Source organism: Bos javanicus, chromosome X, assembly GCF_032452875.1.
Source record: "Bos javanicus breed banteng chromosome X, ARS-OSU_banteng_1.0, whole genome shotgun sequence".
Lineage (NCBI taxonomy): Eukaryota > Metazoa > Chordata > Mammalia > Artiodactyla > Bovidae > Bos > Bos javanicus.
In genome coordinates this window covers 139,251,342-139,272,734 of record NC_083897.1, presented here as the reverse complement: position 1 = coordinate 139,272,734, position 21,393 = coordinate 139,251,342, and the positions used below count along the sequence as shown (strand labels likewise).

The window sequence follows — 21,393 nt, the reverse complement described above, 5'->3', positions numbered from 1 at the left end:
CTGTGCAACCCCATAGACCGCAGCCCACCAGGCTCCCCCATCCCTGGAATTCTCCAAGCAAGAACACTGGAGTGGGTTGCCATTTCCTTCTGCAATGCATGAAAGTGAAAAGTGAAAGTGAAGTCGCTCAGTCGTGTCTGACTCTTCGAGATCACACAGACTGGAGCCCACCAGGCTCCTCTGTCCACGGGATGTTCCAGACAAGAGCACTGGAGTGGGGTGCCATTGCCTTCTCCTTTAAATTGGTATAGAGAAGGGAAAAAAAAAAAAAAACCATCACTAGTTTGTTTCCTCCTGTCGCTTAAGAGAGATTACAAATGTCTGACACTTGCAGCCTATTTCCTCCGTTTGGAGACCCCTGGCCTTCCTGACTGTTACCCTCTCTGAACCCACGTCCCCTAGCACTGGCAGGCAAGATGCTTATCCACCGAGCCAGCAGGGGAGTCCTCAGCACTGCTGTTGATAACGGCGCCAGTTGATTTGTTCAATGACATAAGTGGTGTCAGAAACCGCAGTCAACAAGAGACAGGGTCGTGGAATGAACGGTGTTGGTTGGGAAAGCCAGAGCGTGGTCCCTGCCCTGCAGGGACCGGGTCAGTACTCAGCCTGGGGTGGGCTCAAAGCTCGGGGCGGAAGACGGCAGTTTCTGGGACTCATGGAGCCCAATCCCCGAGGCCATGGTGTCGGGCTGCAGGTGCATTTTAGAAGCACAGTGCTCCTTGGTTTTCTAAGAACAAGAAGCCAGGCTTCCCTTGCTGCTAGAAGAGTCTGCCTGACCACTTCCACACCTGCTCACATGCAGATGTGCGAGTGTCTGGTTTCGGTGCTCCACGGCTGTCTCTGCTGTGCCTTGTCCCGTGGTGGGGAAGTTCCGACACAGAGATCGAAGGTTCTCGTCCCTCCAATGAGGGGCCAGAAGCCAGCAGATGCTCAGCTGACGGTCAGTCAGGCTCATGGTCAGAAGGGGAAAGGGTCTAAATTAACCCAATGCTTGTGGTTCTTCTGCAGGTCCCGGAATCTTAGACAGATGTCGCTGGTCAGTGAGCAAGCTGCCGTGTGAGACAGAAAGGGATGCTGACTGCCTTAATGCCCCTCAACTCTGTCTCTCTGTCTCTCTCCACATGGGCAGATTCTGAGACATCTAATTTTATGACTTTAGAAAAAAACCCTTGTGCCCGCAACTTCCTGCCCACCCTGTACTCTGACTATGCTGTGTAAAAATGTCTCCCAGTCTATTTAAAATGTAATCCTCAGTCCAGAAACAGCATCACTCTACTTTGGGTTAGGAGGAAATTTTTCTTTTAAGATAAAACCCACATCTCTGGGATTCAGTCTCCCACCTGTGAGGAAAGACTTTAAAACACACTTTCATATTTTAATACATTTTGACACACATGTGATTTATATGTATTGATGTAGGGAAAACAATTGAAAAAGAAGTGTTGTATTCATTTTAAGAATATGCCCATCAGGGAACAGAAAGCTTACTCCATTAAAAAAAATAGAATATTAGAGAGGATGGTAATTTTACCTAAAATAAGTCAGCCAAAAAAAAAAAAAAAAAACCTCCTTTGAATGTTGCTTTTGTTTTTTGCACTGAACATTGTTGAGTCTTGTTTAAGATAAACTGCTTCATGTTTTGTAACTAACATAAGATGTTCATGGGAATAGTTAAAAATGAATGAGGGTCTTTCCTCAAGCAAGCAAAGGAAATGTAAAGATTTTCGTAATTAGACACTGAACGGCAATAACATATGATCGTGATGTTCCAAGCCCCAAGACTCATCTCATAGCAACCCATCTTCATCACGGTTCAGGCCACTCACCGAAACAGACTAGAGAAACCTGAACCCGTGCTTTCCAGTCAACAGCTGATGATGTGATTCAGAGCAATAACCCTCTTTATAAGGAACGCAGAACGCTATTCTGTAAAGCAACTAGTTTGTCTGTCTTAAAATAGAATCCCTGAGGGATTCTCCTGAGAAATGTTTATTTTGAGTGGTCTACGCATTGTCAAGTAAATCAGCTTTCTCCCTCTGTGATCCATACTGCTGTTACCCCTGTAAAACAGGAGCCTATTAAGAAGACAGATGATGTAGCCTTCGTGATCGTTAGGCTCACTGTCCCGACTCTTGTTTCTGCAAAGTTACATGCACGGTTTAAAAGGCACCTTGAGCCGTGGTGGATGTTGGAAACTCTTTGTGTTTCAGACTCACAGCTCGTGCATGTGTGTGTTTGGTCACTCAGATGTTTCCGAGTCTTTGCGACCCCCGTGGATTGCAGCCCGCCAGGCTCCTCTGTCCTTGGGATTCTCCAGGCAAGAATGCTGGAGTGGGTTGCCATGCCCTCTTCCAGGGGATCTTCCTGACTCTGCATCTCTTGCATTGGCAGGTGGGTTCTTTATGGCTGAGCCACCAGGGAAGCCCCAGAGTCACAGCAATGTATGTCGAATCCTCCCCTTTATTAGCTGGTCTGATCTTATACATGCTGATCATCTGATTGTAAGTGGGTACTGAGAATAGAAATGACTCTGTATAAAACCACAGTTCTCAGTTGTGAGTCACTTAGCACCCCTCCCTGGGGGCTGTGTATAGAGACATTTTTTCTTGACAGGGGAGGGGGTCCCTCTGGCTTCCAGTGGGTAGTGGTCAGTGATGCTGCTAAATGTCCTTCTTACAGTTCCAACCCGGCCCCAGTGAATGATCCAGACCCCAGCTGTCCATAGTGCCAAGGATGAAAAAAACCCTGGGCTCCAGGAAGGCTTTTTTTTTTTTTTTCTTTACCTTCTGAAGCTTTGGGTTTGGTTGACAAGGTGCCACTCCAGTTGGGACTGGATCACTCTGCTTTTCCAGGAAAGAGCCCCACCTGAGTCCAGACCTACCTGCTCTGCAGTTTCACTGTATCGAGCAATGCCTGTCCTCAGTCCCCTTCTGGACCTGGTGTCTGATGTCATGCCAGCTTGGCACCATGAATCTGTGCCCAGAGCCACCCGAGCAGAGTGCCCCTGTACCTGGTGCAGCAGCTGTGTGTTCACTCAGATCTTCTGTTGTCAAGCACTGGCCATTTGTAAAGCTGTTCCAAAGGATGGGAAACCACTTAGGTGCATAGGAATGCACTTGGATCTAGTATGGCTGTGTGATTCTTATAGAAAGGGACATTGCTACCAGCAACACAAGCTTTCTTGGCAGACCTGATTTGATGACTTTTGCTTTTTTAATGACACTGATTGCCAGTCCCTTGGGGCTTCTCTGGTGGCTCAGAGGTAAAGAACCCACCTGCAAGACAGGTGACACAGGAGACGTGAGTTCCATCCCTCAGTTGGGAAGATCCCCCTGGAGAAGGAAATGGCAACCCACTCCAGCATTCTCGCCTGGAGAATCCCATGGACAGAGGAGCCTGGTAGGCTACAGTCCACGGGGTCACCAAGGGTCCGGCACGACTTAGCAATTAAACAACAACAAACAATCATCAAGTGACTAGCACATGGTCCTGGGTCTTAGAGCCGGGGGTTGCAGCTGAATCGGTAAGCAGACGATCTCTGCGGGTGGTTTGCGATAGACTGAAACCTTTCTCTGGGAAGTGTCCTGGGTGAGCTGAGTTTCGGAGGAGTCAGCTAGGCAGGAGAAGGCAGCGGAGAGACAGAATCAGGAGGAGGGCTTTCAGGCTGAAGGAACATTCCGTCCACAGCTTCAAAGGGGATGCAGAGATGGATTTTTTTGTAAATAGATCACTGGCTACACAATGAGACGTTAGGAAAGGACCTCACACACCACGCTCTGGAATTTATTGTCACAACGTTGAAAGCTGTTGAGAATGTGAAGGTTATTCGCAAGGCATAGTGACATAGTGAAAGTCGCCCAGTCCAACTCTTTGCAGCCCCACGGACTATACAGTCCATGGAATTCTCCAGGCCAGAATACGGGGGTGGGTAGCCATTCCCTTCTCCAGGGGAATCTTCCCAACCCCAAGGATCGAACCCAGGTCTCCCACATTGCAGGCGGATTCTTTACCAGCTGAGCCACCAGGGAAGCCCAAGAATACTAAAGTGGGTAGCCTATCCCTTCTCCAGCAGATCTTCTTGACCCAGGAATTGAACTGTGGTGTCCTGCATTGCAGGCAGATTCTTTACCAACTGAGCTACCAGGGAAGCCCTTGCAAGGCATAGATAGTGAATTTGTGCTCTGTTACTCAGTCTTTTTTGACCCAAAGGGCCATAGCCCACCAGGCTCCTCTGTCCATGGGATTTCCCAGGCAAGGGCACTGGAGTGGGTCATCCTTTCCTCCTCCGGGGGATCGTCCCAGCCCAAGGATCAAACCCAAGTCTCCTATGTCAGCAGGCAGATTCTTTACCATCTGAGCCACCTGGAATGCCCAAGACACAGGCAAACTGAAACCTTCATGAGATCCTTGTGGGCACAGCTGGACAAATGAAAGTTTAGCATGAATGAATGGTGGGGAGTCAGGGAGGGAGCTGGGCACCCTCGGGGGAGGAGAGCCCGCAGAAGCTTGAGGGAGACAGGAAGACCCTGCTGTGTTAATGAAGAAAAATAGGAGGGGCTGGGTGCTGGGGTCAATGCCGGGAGAGAGGCCCAGAGGTCCTGCTTGGGAAGTGGAGGTAATGAAAGTACTGTCCACTGAGGACTGGAGCCTCAGGGGAGCTCAGACACGCTAGGGGAGAAGGTGGGTCAGCATGGCAGAATGTCGAACCTCCACTCCAGGGCTTCGGGCATCCCCGAGTGGAATTATGAAAGAGGATTGAAGAGTCTGACACTCAGGAGGAAGGTCTGAAAGGCTGGGAAGACACCTGTGAAAAGGCTTCGTTGCACAGAGTGTAACACACACACACACACACACACACACACGCGCGCGCGGTCGTTACAGGGGCTGGGGAGTGTGTGCAACACTGGAGCTGAGCCAGGGGTGACTTTACTCCTGGGAAACATGTGGCGATGTCCCGGGACATCTCTTTCCTTAATTACTGTTTTTCATATTTATTTTTGTGGCCGTGTTGGGTGTTCTTTGTGGGACGAGGGATCTCTCCTTACGCTGCACAGGCTCAGTATTTGTGTGGTATGTGGACTTCGTCCTTCCGCAGCATGTGGTGTGTTAGTTCCCTGGCAGGGATCGAAGCCAGGTCCCTTGAATCCCGGGGATTCCTAACCCCTGGGCCATCAGCGATGTCCCACGTGTCGTATACTCACACATGTATGTGGAAACTAGAACAGTAGTACAGATGAACCTGTATGCACGGCAGGAAGAGAGACACAGAATTGGAGAATGGACTTGTGGGCGCTGCAGGGGGAAGGGGAGGGTGAGATGAATTAAGGAAGGAGCATTGATCTACGCACATGACAATAGACAGCTAGTGGGAAGCTTCTGTAGAGCACATGGAGCTAAGCCCGGGGCTCTGTGTTGACCTTGGCAGGTGGGAGGGAGGCTCAAGGGGAAGGGAGGTTCAAGAGGGAGGATACATGTGTATACATATGGCTGATTCATTTTGTTCTACAGGAGGAACCAAGGCAACATTCTAAAGCCGTTATCCTCCAGTTAATTAAAAAAAAAAAAGCGTGGTTAGAAATTTGAGACTCAGCTTGGCTGCTTTGTGTAACTGGTTTGCTGCCTGGCTCCATTCCTTATTTCTTGTTTCGTTTAGTTTTTTGTTATGTGTTTATCTAGGGCTTCCATGATAGTTCAGCTGGTAAAGACTCCGCCTACAATGCACGAGACCCCAGTTCAATCCCTGGGTCGGGAAGATCCGCTGGAGAAGGGAAAGGCTACCCACTCCAGTCTTCTTGGGCTTCCCTGGTGGCTCAGCTGGGAACGAATCCACCTGCAATGTGGGAGACCTGAGTTCTGTTCCTGGGTCACGAAGATCCCCCGGAGAAGGGAAAGGCTACCCACTCCACTATTCTGGCCTGGAGAATTCCATGGACTGTGTAGTCCATGGGGTCACAGAGAGGAGGATGGGACTCCGCAACTTCCAGTTTCACTTCACTTCGAATATTTCTCTGGCTGTGCTGGCCCTTACTTGCGGCACTCAGGACCTTCCTTGCAGCATGTGCGATGGTTCGTTGCAGGGCACAGGCGTCTCAGGCTCAGTAATTACATTACACGGGCTCAGTTTCTCCGCAGCGTGTGGGATCATAGGTCCCTGACCAGAGACTGAACCTGCATGGGCTGCATTGGAAGGTAGAGCCCCAACCACTGGACCTCCAGGGAAGTTCCCCCCTGCCCCCATTCCTTCTTTTGATAAGACAGCTTATAGCATCTTTTCTGTACTGGGCGAAGGAACAAGAGCAGGGGTCAGCAGAGTTTGGCTGATGTCACACGCTGACCACCTAGCGGTGCAGAGAGAGGTGGACAGAGGGTTCAAGGACAAGGGAAGCCATGGGTAGTGACAGTGGGGTGTTTCCATCTCATCTCAGAAAAGTGGTTCTGCTGACCTTGCAGACACGTGAAGAGACTCCAGTGAGACCATGCGTGTGTCAGGGTCCCCACTGATGCTGAAGCTTCCTAGGAAGGTGGTTAGCTACCGAGAGTCCCGGACGTGGTGGGGGATGCTTCCAGCCGGCCCCTGCCCCAGCAGAGCACGCCTCGGAGCCTCCTCCACTGGTCTCTTGAGGGATCGTCCTGATCTCTCATCTCTGACCGCCGGCTCCATAATGTCCACCTCCATGTCTGAGCCACAGAGACACTCTCCAGTCCACTGGGCCTCCCTGTTTGCTAATCCTCAGTGGTACTAGCTAAACCTGGGAGTATCCAACCTGTGCTTGGGGTATTGAGAATCAGGTAGACACAGATTGTGGACGGTCTGCATTTAGGCTTTCAGGCTTTAGGCTGGACAAGCCAGTCATTCAAAGGGTGCATTTATAGAGGACTTTGAGGAATAAGACAGCACAGACACTTTTTGGATCGTTGACCTCTCTGCCCACCTTACCTCCTGGAGACCTTGGGTCTCAGGTCTTCAATCTCTGATACTATGCTCTGTGAACAGAGTCACTTCTTACTGTCTATGACGCTCCCTGACAGCCTTACAAGGCAGACATTTGTGCCTGAGAGGAAGAAGAAGAAAAAAGAAAATACTAGAGAGATGAGGTCACAGGCAAGAAGGAAAAGAAGGTGGTCATGGAGTTACCTATATATGGCTTGGTCTCCAGCATGAAGCAGAGACGTTGCTGTTGAACAGTTGTATCCAGTGACCCTGCACCCACAGAGAGTCAGCGACTCCCGTTTCCCTGACAGCTGACGTATTTCTTATGGTTGGAACATTAATAACAATTACAGGTCTGTTCCATGAGCTGTTCTTTCACCATGCACGTATTTTCTGAGTAGCAAACACATGACAATGTCTTGTTGGCACATTGGGATGACATATTGTCAGTGATGTCATGCTCTGGAAGTTGAATCCAGACGCAACATAAGAAGTTATTGTATATTCATGGGCAGAGGGGGGAGGGTTTTTTTTTTTTTTTTTTTAACAGTTATTCCCTATTACTCTGTTCATGACTGTTAGGAGAGTGTTCCAAGTTTCCCCAGGTTTTACTATCAGCGATCACCAAAAATCAAGCTTTGTCCTAAGATTGTGTCAGCTGCTTATTTAGTTTGTATTTTAGCTCTCAACTATGATCTGAGCCTTTCCCATCTGTGGGGTTGGTCTGCACAGATGTTGGATTCACTCCACTGGAGACAGTCATCTTTCTGCTCCCTGTGCTTTCTGGGGGAGGGAGCAATTAAATTGCCCTGAGGTCCAGTTGAAGGAAAACTGGCTCGTGACAGTTCACGGAAAGTGGGTGGGATAGACTCACAAAGTCCATGGAGGTTGGCAGTTGGTGACCTGAGGCGTGGGGCCCTGCAGCTCCTGACAGCAAGAGTGTGGCAGCCTTTTCCCCACCTCTTCTGGAAAGACAATGCAGAAGCGTATCTTGTTTCTGCCTTTTTTTTTTTTTTAATTACTAATTTTTTTTTTTAAGGCAAATCCTGAGTGCACACATTGACCCACATGTTGAGAGGCAAAATTCTATAAAAATTTTTCCTGGCCATTGAGATTTGAGCCATTAGTCCAAAGATAAGAGCTGGTTAGTACAGGCAGTGAAGGAAAAGGAAGAAATGGGCACTGCGGACTTTCCCGTTAATGACCGGAAAGCAAGCTTTACTGTGTACCTAGGGACACAGAATAACTTTCCTCAGCACAGGTGCCTGTCACAGTTTTCATAGAGCCTTCTGCTTGTGAAGTACTTACTTTTCAAGGAAAAGATTTTTTTGCTGTTAGAATTTTTTTCTCAAATACAGATTATAGTATATGTATATAATGTGTGTATATGTGCAGCTGTTTGTACATATATCTACACACACTATTTATATACATATGATACATCTATTTATACATATATATATTATTTATATTCATGTGTATTATATATCGGAGAAGGCAATGGCACCCCACTCCAGTACTCTTGCCTGGAAAATCCCTTGGACGGAGGAGCCTGGTGGGCTGCAGTCCATGGGGTCGCTGAGGGTCGGATACGACTGAGCAGCTTCAGTTTCACTTTTCACTTTCATGCATTGGAGAAGGAAATGGCAACCCACTCCAGTATTCTTGCCTGGAAAATCTCATGGTCAGAGGAGCCTGATAGGTTAGAGTCCATGGGGTCGCAAAGAGTCAGACACAACTAAGTGATTTCAGTTTTTCTTCTGGTTCACTTGGGATGACCTCTCAGGACTTGTGGATTGGGAAGCCACCTGCCATGTTGTGCAGAGGTCCAGGGCTTGTGAGGAGACCGTGTAGAAAAGAAGGAGACATCTTCAGGTGTATCCCCCTCAAGCTGAGCCCCCAAGGGTCTCAGCCAGCGCACAGCTTGCCAACATGAGCCATGACAGAGCTGCCCTCAGTTGACTTCCTGAGCTGCTAGCTGGAGAGCCCCAAGTGGTACTTGTGACCATCCTTCACATCTGGGGGGGCAGGGAGGAGCTTGACTGAGCTGATGACAGCTTTTCCCCCATCTTCAGCCCCACGGTGTCATAGTTCAGCATTGCTGGTTGCAATACAGGGTGCTGCTGCTTTTATTCAGGCCCCCCTGAATGCTACCACCTCAAAGAAAAAAAAAATTTTTTTGGCCTGAGGCTGAATACCAGACATATAAGAAACACAATCAGGAACGTACTCTGGACATCAGGAGTTAATCTCTTTGTTTATCCTTAAAATAGAGCTTCTCCCTAGAGTAGTCATGTTCAATTATATGTCATTTGTGTTATTTCTGGTGCCGTGAGGATTAAAGGCCATCACAATGACTTCACAGAGAGGCCAAAGTTGCACTTAGTAACTTTTCTCAGAATAGAGAGCATTCATCAGGGGGCAAAAAAAAAAAAAAATGATAATAATAAAACTCTCATGAAATTATGAAAAATACACAAGGAAAAAATTAAAGGATTATATTTTAAAGCCTCGGGACATAGAATATTATTCCTTATAAGAAGGTCCCATGGTATTGGGATTATTTCCTGGAATGCTCACGATTTATTTTACAAAACCGCCTAATGAGCAAACCACAAACAAGCAGATAATAAGAGCTTCAGAGAAAACACGTTAGTTTTTTTCCCCCTCAGTGGGGTTTGCTTGTAGCCTCCAGCACTCTCTGTTATATCAGAACCATCAGTTCTCAAGTAAAAGTGTCACTGGCAATTTGTTAAAACACCATGTGATTTGTACCAGAACTTCCAGGCAACTGTGTGAAACGGGTACTAGGTCGTCTTTAGGTGATGCACGTCAAGCTCAGATGTCAAACAGACGAAGTTCCTACAAGACCCAGCAGCAGATTCCAAAGTTTCTTCTCGTGTAATTTCCTTCCTAAATGATGCTCTTTCAAAACCAAGAGTTCTGTGGGGATTCTATGCCATTGAAGATGTGAGCCATATTTGAGTCACCAAATGGTCAGTGATCTTCCAATACTGCAAATTCCTCGTATCTGTGTCCAAGGTTGGGCAGGGGCTGTGGTTCCTGGGCTTCTAAAAGTTTCAGTTAAGTTCAGTTGCTCAGTCGTGTCCAACTCTTTGCAGTCCCATAGACTGCAGCACACCAGGCCTCCCTCTCCATCCCCAACTCCCGGAGTTCACCCAAACTCATGTCCACGGAGTCGGTGATGCCATCCAGCCATCTCACCCTCTGTCGGCCCCTTCTCCTCCCACCTTCAGTCTTTCCGAGCATCATGGTCTTCTCCAGTGAGTCGGTTCTTCGCATCAGGTGGTCCAAGTATTGGAGTGTGTAGGGTCCCCTTTTCTCCCCATCCTCACCAGTGCTCGTCTATTGCTGTTGACGGTAGTCCCTCTCACAGCTCTCACTGTGGCCTCATCTGCACTTCCCTGACGAGTAGTGATGCTGAGCATCTCTCTACATGTCTGTTGTCCATCCATTTGTCTTATTTGGGAAAATCTCTGTTGCAGTCCTCTGTCCATTTTAATTGATGCATTTATCGTTGGCCGTGCTGGGTCTTCATTGCTTTCCACGGGCTTTCTCTAGTTGTGGTGAGTGGGGAGCTGGTCTTCCTATTGGTGCAGGGTCTTCTCACTACAGTGGCCTCTCCTCTTGCAGAACACAGGCTTTAAGCATTCAGGCTTCTGTGGTTGTGGGACACAGGCTCAGCAGTTTCAGTGGGCAGGCTTGGTAGCTGTGGCATGTGGGATCTTCCTGGATCAAGGATCAAATCCGTGTCACCTGCACTGGCCGGCAGATTCTTATCCACTGTGCCACCTGGGAAGTCCCTCTGCCCATTTTCTTAAATCTTTTTTTTGTTTGTTTGTTTCAATATCAAAGTGTATGAGATCTTATATATTTGGACGTTAAACCTTTACTGGATGTATCATTTGCAAATATCACCTCCCGTTCTGTAGGCTGCCTTTCTTTTTTGCCTTTTGTTGATGGTTTCCTTCACTGTGCAAAAATCTTTTAGTTCAATGCAGTTTCGTTTATTTTTGCTTTTGCTTCCGTTGCGCGAGGAGATGTATCCCAAAAACATATTACATACTGCGTATTTTCTTCTAGTAGTTTTATGGTTTCAGGTTAAGCCTTTAATCCGTCTTGAGTTGATTTTTTGCATGTGGGGTGAGAAGTCCAGTTTGATTCTCTGTCCAGTTTTCCCAACATCATTTATTGAAAAGGCTGTCTTTTCCCTGTTGTATATTCTTGCCTCCTTTGTCGTAGATTAATTGATCATATAGTCAAAGTGGACGTGTTGGTTGCTCTGTCGTGTCTGACTCTTTGCCATCCCGTGGACTGTAGCCCACCAGGATCCTCTGTCCATGGGATTCTCCAGGCAAGAATACTTGATCATATAAATGTGAGTTTATTTCTGGGCTGTCTGTTCTGTGCCATTGATCTAGGCGTCTGCTTTTGTGCTGGTACCATACTGTTTTGGTGACTGTAGTTTTGTACTATAGTTTCAAATTGGGACCTGTACCTCCAATTTTGTCCTTTCTTGAGTTTGTTTTGGCTGTTTGGGGGTCTTTGTGTTTCCATATAATTTTAAAAGTATTTGTCTTAGATCTGTGGGACGTACCATTGGTATTTCGATCAGATCAGATCAGTCGGTCAGTCGTGTCCGACTCTTTGTGACCCCATGAATCGCAGCACGCCAGGCCTCCCTGTCCATCTCCAGCTCCCAGAGTTCACTGAGACTCACGTCCATCGAGTCAGTGATGCCATCCAGCCATCTCATCTTCTGTCGTCCCCTTATCCTCCTGTTCTCAATCTTTCCCAGCATCAGGGTCTTTTCCAGTGACTCAGCTCTCCACATCAGGTGGCCAAAGTATCGGAGTTTCAACTTCAACATCAGTCCTTCCAATGAACACCCAGGACTGATCTCCTTTAGGATGGACTGGTTGGATCTCCATATGTGCAGTCCAAAAAACGAAACAACAAAATGGGAACAGTCACAGGTACAGAGAACAGAGAACAGAACAACAGAATGAATGGCTGTCAGAGGGGAGGAAGAGGTGGATGATGTAGGTGAAGGGAATTTAGGGGGACAGAGCTCCAATCAGTGTATAAGCCATGGGGCCATAATTGACAGCATAAGGAATACAGTAAGAAATATGATGAAAAGTTTGCATGGGGACAGATGGTTAGTAGGCTTGTTGTGTGGGTCATTTCACATTGTATGCGAATGTCAGATCCCTGCATAGTGTACCTGAAATTAACACAATAGCATACGGCCACTGTGAGAAATGAGAAAAAAGGGTGAGCCAGAGGCAGAGGACACGGAAGAGTGGATGGAACTGAAATCCTCTCCTGGTAAAAAGAGGGAGAAGTGACAAAATGCTGACTCTAGGGGGAAAAAAAAAATCACTTTTGTTGAAAATGTCAAGTTTCTTCCCAGCGTGATGTGTACGGTTAGTCGCTTCCGAAGCAAGAAGAGTATTGTTTTATTTTTAAATTTGCATCAGGCAATTTGGTGATGAGTCCCAAGATATCTTTAGAAGTACATGGGCTTAATTGTTGATCATCGCAAGACGCCTGTTCAGTTTCTCTTTACTGGGGTGGAGAAGAAACAAATGCGTGCCGGGAAGGGGAGTGGGATCCTGGCGTCTTCTGCCTGGCAGATGTTTACAGACGGAGGCTCTTTTCTCATCTCGCGTTGAGTGCGGCACCCTGTCTAACGTCTGCTTTGTTTTCTTCACCGAAAGAGTTTCTCTGCTTTGTCAGCGTTGGAGGATTGATCCCTTCCTTAAGAAAAGACCACCATTCTCAATGTTTGTCGTTACCTAGAATAACAGGATTGTAGACGCTGTCTCTTGCATTTACGCAGGATTCCGGTATATATGACATCATTTCACTGGAAGTCGACACAGGTGTATATGTAGCTGTGCGTGTCAACATAATTACATCAGAACATTCACAGTTGATTGCTTCTCTTTGAAGGAGGTAAGAAAATGCCCACATAGTTACTTTTCCTTTTTTTTTTTAAAAAAAATTTCTTTTTGTATTGAAGGATAATGGCTTTACAGAATTTTGCTGTTTTCTGTGAAACCTTACCACGAATCAGCCATAGGTATACACGTATCCCCTCCGTTTCGAACCTCCCTCCCATCTCCCTGCCCCATCCCGCCCCTCTAGGTTGATACAGAGCTCCTGTTTGTGTTTCCTGAGCCATACAGCAAATTCGCATTGGCTATCTTATTTTACATATGACAACGTAAGTTTCCATCCTACTCTCTCCATACATCTCACCCTCCCCCCGCTTCTCCCCAGGTCCATAAGTCAAGTGTCTTTTTTTAATTAGTTTTCTTTTTTTTTTTTTTGCTGGATCTTCATTGCTTTGCTGGCTGTCTCTGGTTGTGGGGTGTGGTGTGCAGGCTTCCCATGGCGGTGGCCTCTCTTTTTGTGGATCATGGGCTGTAGGTGTTTCACGGGCTTCTGGAGCTGTGGCTCCTGGGCCCTAGGGCACAAATTTCAGGAGCTGTGGTGCACGGGCTTAGTTGCTCTGCAGCAGGAGGGATCTTCCCAGACCAGGATTTGAACCAGTGTCCCCTGCATTGCAAAGCAGACTGTTAACCCCTGGACCATACATTTCCTTTAGCTCTTGCAATTTCTTAACCTGTTTTAGCCCTCAGAAGACCACTCTCCTGCAGAAGACTAGCACAGCAGTTCCAAGCACAAACTCTGGGAGAAGCCATCCTTACCTCTTATTGGCCATGTAACCTCAGACCAGTGTCTGAAGCTCTCTGTGGCTGTACTGTCATTTGCAAAAGAGGGATAGCATATACCTTCAGGTGGGATTGCTGTGAAAATGGAGCCCACGAAATGAAAGCTCAGGGGAACAGTCCTTGGCCTGTGGCAAGTGCTCACAAGTGAGTGCTCCTGCTGTTATTACAGATGGAGACAATGATGTATTGACTCGTAGACAATAACGTGATGCAAAGACGCTGCTTCATGTTCGCGAGTCCACAGCCGTGGTTTCCTGGTTTGGATGCAAGTCTGGTTCCAGGCTCCTCTGCTAAGGGCAGTGGGGAGCGTGACCCTCGGGACTCTTGCCCTGCAGTGTTTTCTCCATGGACGGGGGCACGTTCCTCTTATCTGATTTCCTCCTTTGTGGGTCACAGTGCAAATCCTCGCCTCCTCACAGTTGACGCAAGAACCAAATCATTTATAAGCAGCTAAAAATTACAGAGGTCTACAAAGGGTTCAGTGGTGTTAGGACTTCATGATTTTAAGTGACGATTCCTCATTATATAGCTACAAGTATGTCATGGATACATTGTTCACCATCTAGGTCCTTGCTGCTCCTGCTGCTGCTAAGTCACTTCAGTCGTGTCCGACTCTGTGCAACCCCATAGATGGCAGCCCACCAGAGTCCCCTGTCCCTGGGATTCTCCAGGTAAGAACACTGGAGTGGGTTGCCATTTCCTTAAATCAAGAAAATAACACATCCACAGAGATGCTTCAGCATCTTTTAGCATTCAGTGTAAAAGATACTGGATGAAGGTTTCTTTCTTTATTCCTTGCATTGTATTTTTATTGCAATTTGCATTTCTGGATTGACTTTGGTATTCTGCTTATGTTTTTATTTTGCTTGTGTTTTTCATTTAACTTACAGATAATAAGAACAGACATCTAGGTACATAGAAAGGGTTTTGAAGAGAAGCAGACCGAGTAAAGAAAGAAATTGGGGGCCAACGTCAAAATTTCCAAGCAGGTAGAAAATATAAACCAAATCCCAAATGTTGGGTGCCAAATTTGATAGATTCCTGGCACTTGTGGCCGTCTGTCTGTAAGAAATCCGATGTGAACAATTTTGGGGCATCAAGTAGCTTATAAAAAGAACTATTTGATGTGTTGAGCAAAGGAATGAACAATAGCCATAGGATTCAAATTTCCTGAAAATTCTCTGGAGTTCAGAGTGAAGGGAATTTTGATTTTGGCACACTGTATCTCAGAGTTGGCTGAACCGAACACATTTCAAAAATAGTTTGAACTCTCAGTGGAGCCTAAAGCATATTTTTTTTTTTTCCCCACAAGCCTTAAAGCCAAGTCTTATTTTATCCAGAAGTTTTAGTTCTTTCCGTCCCAGGGGAGAATGTAAATTTGGACACTTCTGAAATGAATTAGACCATTTAGGTTAAGATGGATGGCCTGTCAAATACAGTCATAAACTCTAGGAGGCAGACTTCAGGGTATTCACACTCTTTCCATCCTCTCCCTCATGGAACATGCTTGGTTGGTGTGACCAAAAGGAAGTACGACTCTTTTTTTTTTTTTTCACGTTTCCGTGTTCTGTATCAGAGGGGAACCTGATTCCAGGCCGTGGGGACACAGGTTTCTAGATCATCCGTCAGTGAATCCGGTTCCTACTTTACATTTTAAACATCGGTGACTGCATGTAGATAGCAAAGGGCAATCAGCTTTCTTGTTGTTGTTCAGTCTCTAAGTTGTGTCTGACTCTTTGCGACCTCATGGACTGCAGCATGCCAGGATTCCCTGTTCTTTGGTACCTCCCAGAGTTGGCTCAGGCTCACATCTATCGAGTCGGTGATGCCATCCAACCACCTCATCCTCTGTCACCCCCTTCTCCTCCTGCAATCAACGTTTCCCCCTCCCCTTAAAATTATATTTGGCAAACCTTATTCTTACATTATTTACAAAATTTAATCTGCCTATATCTTTTGCTTCTGTTTTATAAATATTAGAGAAGGGTGCTTCCCAATGCTTGTTTCATTTTGTATCCTTCCTGTTTAATTACACTGAGAAAGATGGAAGGGACGCGTACGTAGTCAGGTAATGTTTCATTGGGAGCAAGAACTATATTTTTCACCTCCAAATAAATAGCGCCTGAATATCTCATAATGATGTCTTCCTTCCTTCGTTGAAACAAGTTTTCGACAGAAATACTTCATTCGCCAGAACTTGCCTAAAAGTAGCATCCAAGTCCTAACTCATGTCTATAAAGCTGCAATCAGATTTTTTTTTTTTTTTTGGCTATGCATTTGAACATTTTGAAGTTCCTGGATGGCAACAGGATGAAAAAACTAACCTTTTCCCTTAAATGACGACTTTGTAGAAATGAATATACCCGTTGTTTTTTGAACTTCAAACATATGGCGTAGTTCTCAGGTACCTTTGAAGCCGGGCTCGTTTTTTGGCACGGTTTACAGCACAGCCACTGGAAAAGCTTTTGCCGTCCCGTAGGCTCAACTGTAATATTCCAAACGGTGGTTTTCAGCAGACCTGGTTTCCTCCGAAATACGTACACGCTGGCCACTTCAAGGAAAGATTGTGAATACCTGCGTCTCTTTGGCTTCATACCTGTGTTCCCTCCTGTGTCTTAATTGTTGTTAGCTCTTTAGCAAGTTGCTGTCTGCCTCTTCATTTGGTAGAATGTTCTGTTGATGTCAGTTCTATAATGTAACCTATGTTTTCCGTTCTTACTGTGGCAAATTATATTCATACCACTTCCTCGTCATGCAAATTACATTAGAGAAAAATCTCATTTGTTTAAGACACTGAAAGGTTATATACATTAAAGGGAGCTGGCAGGAAGCATTAAACACAGAACCAAGGGCAGTATTACAAAGGCACTAAATTTTAAGTGCCTGCTTTATTTGCTTGTTAGGGGAATAACTGAAACTTGCTCCTACTGAATTTTACAATCTTTTAGGGTGGAAGACTCGCAGACGCCACACGACACCTGATTTTCAACAGCAACAGTATCCCTCTCAGCAGGTGAAAGCTGCTCAGCTTCATGTATCCCAGTACCACCAAGCAAATAGTTTGTGTCCTATGAGTATAAAATATGTCAACAGGGTAATTCAGCTAATAGGTGCTGGCATTGTTTTCCCACGAAGGTCTCAGTGTAGAGTCTAATGGAAGTTACCCGGCTGAAAATGAAGGCCACTCATGCCATAATATGGAAATAAATTACATTGCTCTTTAGACCACAGGACCCTAATTTGTGAGTTCACGGCCATCATGTCAAACCTTGTCATGTCATGCTTCTTCACATCTGTTGGTTTCCTGGCAGAGAAATCTCTCCTGAGAACACAGGAAGGGTCTGGCAAGGCAGATACTGACATTTCCTACGATGGTTATTTCCCAGCTGACATATTGGAGGAATAACTTTAAAAAAAAAATTTTACCAGATGTGCAGTGTACTTTTTGAATATATATGCACGTGTGTGTGTATGTATGTATATACACTTTCTCGTAAATCAATCTCTCTTTTTATATTAATATCATTGGAAACAACTCTTCTTCCAACTTCATGATGTCTGGTTGCTCACATGTTCATTAAAGGCTCTGATTGTTTCTCTGTCGACCACGCTCAACTTCAGCTTGAGAATGGGGCAGATCGAAGCGGGATAGAATCTCTTTCAGTGTGGTCAGATGAGTGGGACGGTGCAAATGAGACAGTATCTGGTGGCAGATGTTAGACTCTTGTGTTTTTGGCGGGGAGTTCCCCATGTCAGAGGCGGTGTAGCACAGTCTGGAAACTGTGTGTGAAGCATCTCCACTATGCCATATCCCCCGGCTTCTCCCACGCAGTCGAAATCCACACAGCGCATCATTTCCTCACGTCGGGATACGGCCCGTATTTAAGGAAGTAGGAATGGCAGGGATTGGACTACACTGCTGTGCGTCCAACGTGTGTTCACATCCACGTCCTATCAATAACATCACGTGTAACCCACAAAGCATTATGCGGGTTGTGGCATCTTTCAAAAGGCTGTTTCGTGTCATCTTCAAAGCAGGCTTTTGGCCCAGAGCTTTGTCAGCAAATTTAATTACGAGAACTGAAACTGTTAGTTCGCACAGCCGTGTCTGACTCTTTGCGACCTCCGTGGACTGTAGCCCGCCAGGCTCCTCTGTCCATGGGATTCTCCAGGCAAGCATACTAGAGTTGGTTGCCTTTCCCTTCTCCAGGGCATCTTCCTGACCCAGGCATTGAACTCAGGTCTCCTGCTTTGCAGGCAGATTCTTTACCATCTGAGCCACCAGGGAAGCCCCAAATTTAATTATATCTATGTTTAATATCACCCCTTATAAAGCGTTGTGCCATATGCTAAGTTGCTTCAGTCATATCCAACTCTTTCTCACCCTAAGGACTATAGCCCACCAACTTTTCTGTCCATGGGATTCTCCAGGCAAGGATACTAGAGTGGGTTGCCATGCCTTCCTCCAGGGGATCTTGATATCAAGTGTTAGATAACACCTGTTTTCCAGGCATTGCTGTTCCCATTGCAAACCTGTCCTGGAATAGAGCCCATGTGATGTGACTTCACTCATCACCGGGATTCACCACCCAGTCTGGCAAACAAGTCTTAGAAAATGAAAGATCGGTTGGTAAAGAGAAGTTGTCTCTTGAACTTCATCTTGTGAAAGAGATTGCTTTGAGCCCCAAAATGCAAACACTACCCTTACCCCCTGTTTCTTATCTTTCTACACTCCACCTCTGTTCATGCCAACAAACACCCCAGAATCTCTGACCACTCACTTATCTTTTACCCCAAACTAAAAGCATCTGCTACTGCTGGTTCCGCATCATCTGTGACTCTTGAGCAAGAAGGAAGCCCCTTGTTGAACAGAAAAGCCGTGAAAGAGACCTTGTCCCAACTTGACTGAAACTGGAAGAACTCGGACTTGACCTGTTTTATACATATATATGAATTCTGTCGAGACTTTTGCAAAGCCTGGAGATGTTGAAACCCACGCTAGGACACACGGCTGTTCTCTGAGGCCTGTGCAGAACTCATCGGACTAAGAGGAACAGAAAATGCAAGTAGAGAAGCAACTGAAGGAACCTCTGGGTTGGAGCCTGCAAAACAGAACCCGGCATTCCGTTTCGCATAATGCAAGAATCTGGACCAAACGACCATGATATCTCAAGGTCGCATCTGGAAAAGTCAGAGTTCTAAATCGGTTGATGATTTCATAGCAGCATCCTGAAACTGCCGCTCCAGTGCCCATTTGCATCAATAAAATCGTCCCGTCACCCTCTCCACGGCTGCTCCACCACAGCGATCCCAGTCGCTGTCACGCGGGCAGACCTGACCCTGTGTTCAAACTTCGTTTGAAGTTTATCGAGATGTGCTGCGCTTGTAGACCTGTTCAGTTCTCTTCATCCTCCTGGCGACGGAGCCAGGAAGGCCAGAGGAGAAGGGAGTGGCCAAAGGCACACAGGGTCAGGTCTGCCCGCGTGACAGCGACTGGGATCGCTGTGGTGGAGCAGCCGTGGAGAGGGTGACGGGACGATTTTATTGATGCAAATGGGCGCTGGAGCGGCAGTTTCAGGATGCTGCTATGAAATCGTCAACCGTTTTAGAACTCTGACTTTTCCAGATGCGACCTTGAGATACCATGGGAAACGTATAATGAAAAACCCAGTGGACTGGAGCTACTGTACAGCACAAGGGGCTCTGCCCAATATTCTGTAAAAACCTAAATGGGAAGAGGATCTGGGTGGGGCAGATCCCCTGGAGGAGGGCATGGCAGCCCACTCCAGTATTCTTGCCTGGAGAATCCCATGGACAGAGGAGCCTGGTGGGCTATGGTCCATGGGGTCACAGAGAATCAGACACAACTGAGCGACTTTCACTTTCACTGTCAATCCCACTGTCCCAGTTTATCCCTCTGCTCTTTATCCCTGGAAACCCTAAGTTTGTTTCCTGTGTCTGTGACTCTATTTCTGTTTAGTTAATGAGTTCTTTTGTAGCCTTTTTTAAGAGTCCACGTCCATGTGATATCATCTGATGTTTGTCTTTGATTTCACTCAGTATGACAATCTCTGGATCCATCCATGTTGCTGCAAATGGGATTATTTCGTTCTTTTTTTATGGCTGGGGAAACAGGAGAAATAATTTACCCTTTTGAAGTCTACATTGCCATGTTTTTTAGTCTGATTGTAAAGTTGTATGTCTGTTCAGTTCAGTTCAGTCGCTCAGCCGTGTCCGACTCTTTGTGACCCCGTGGACTGCAGGCCTCCCTGTCCATCACTGACTCCCGGAGTTGACTCAAACCATGTCCATTGAGGCGGTGATGCCATCCAACCATCTCATCCTCTGTGGCTCATACAGTAAAGAATCCACCTGCAATGTGGAAGAGCTGGATTGGGAAGATCCCCTGGAGGAGGGCATGGCAACCCACTCCAGTATTCTTGTCTGGAGAATGCCTTGGACAGAGGAGCCTGGTGGGCTACAGTCCATGGGGTCAGAAAGAGTCAGACACGAATGGGGGACTAAGCATATACAACAAAGCGGAACTTGGTCTCTCGGCCTTTGACAAGTGACCCCTTCCAAAACCATCTCAGAATGGAGCCTTGGACCTAAATGCAAAATGCAAAACTTTAACCGTGCTAGAAAAATCACATACGATAAAAATCTAGATAACCTCTGGCCTGGCAACCAATGTCTACATACACCCGAAAAAGAATGACCCATCAAAGAAAGAAAATAAGGGTTCCTTAAAATAAGGAACTGCACTATTAGAAGAATCGAAAATATATGACAGAGACCAGAAGGAAGTATTTACAAAACACATATGAAGGAGTTGTGTCCAAATATACAAAGAACTCGTAGAAGTCAACAGCAGCACAAACAACTCAGGTCAAAATCAGAAAGAAAAGAAGAAAACTGAGCAGGCTTATCAACAAAATAATATATAGCTGCCAGACAAGCATTTAAAAGGATATTAAATGTATTTTTTTAAAGGGAATTAAAAATTAAAATTATGAGTTATTTCCACACCATTAGAATAGTTAAAACAAAACAGAATAAATTCTGCCCCCCACCAAAAGAAAACACCACCACCAGTTGCTGGAGACTATGTGGAGAAATAGGAAATTTCATTCATTGACGGGGAGGAGATGCAAAACGCACTTTGAAACACACTTGGGCAGTTTCTGAGAAAGCTAAACGTTAGCCACCAGTACAGTCCAGCAGTCAAGCTCCTGAATATGTGCCCCACTGACCTGAAAATGTCCACACACACACAGACTTGCACACAAACCTGTGTATCAGCTTTACTTTGAATTCACCCACAGCTGGAAATGATCAAGATGTCATTTCGTAGATGAGGAAACTCTGGTGGAGCATGGGATGTAATTCAGTTCAGTTTAGTTCAGTCGCTCAGTCATGTCCAACTCTTTGCAACCCCATGGACTGCAGCACGCCAGGCCTCCCTGTCCATCACCAACTCCCAGAACTTACTCAAACTCATGTCCATTGAGTCAGTGATGCCATCCAATCGTCTCATCCTCTGCAGTCCCCTTCTTCTTCTGCCTTCAATCTTTCCCAGCACTGGGCTCTTTTCAAATAGTTTTTTGAATCAGGTGGCCAAAGTATTGGAGTTTCAGCTTCAGCATCAGTCCTTCCAATGAATATTCAGGACTGATTTCCTTTAGGATGGACTGGTTG

General features: G+C 46.2%; 1 protein-coding gene across 8 annotated transcripts in view; it reads left to right on the top strand.

Annotated features, from left to right (window-relative positions):
* LOC133242143 (uncharacterized) overlaps window positions 1-21,393 on the top strand; it is a 487,229-nt gene that overhangs the window by 325,364 nt on the left and 140,472 nt on the right. For 6 of the 8 annotated variants that reach the window (XR_009734783.1, XR_009734782.1, XR_009734781.1 and 3 more), the window contains exons 5-6: window positions 12,798-12,913; window positions 14,262-14,366. The exons of 1 other annotated variant lie outside the window; for it this stretch is intronic. The gene's annotated coding sequence lies outside the window, so the exon portion shown is untranslated. One more of the 8 variants, XR_009734792.1, reaches the window with a different exon arrangement.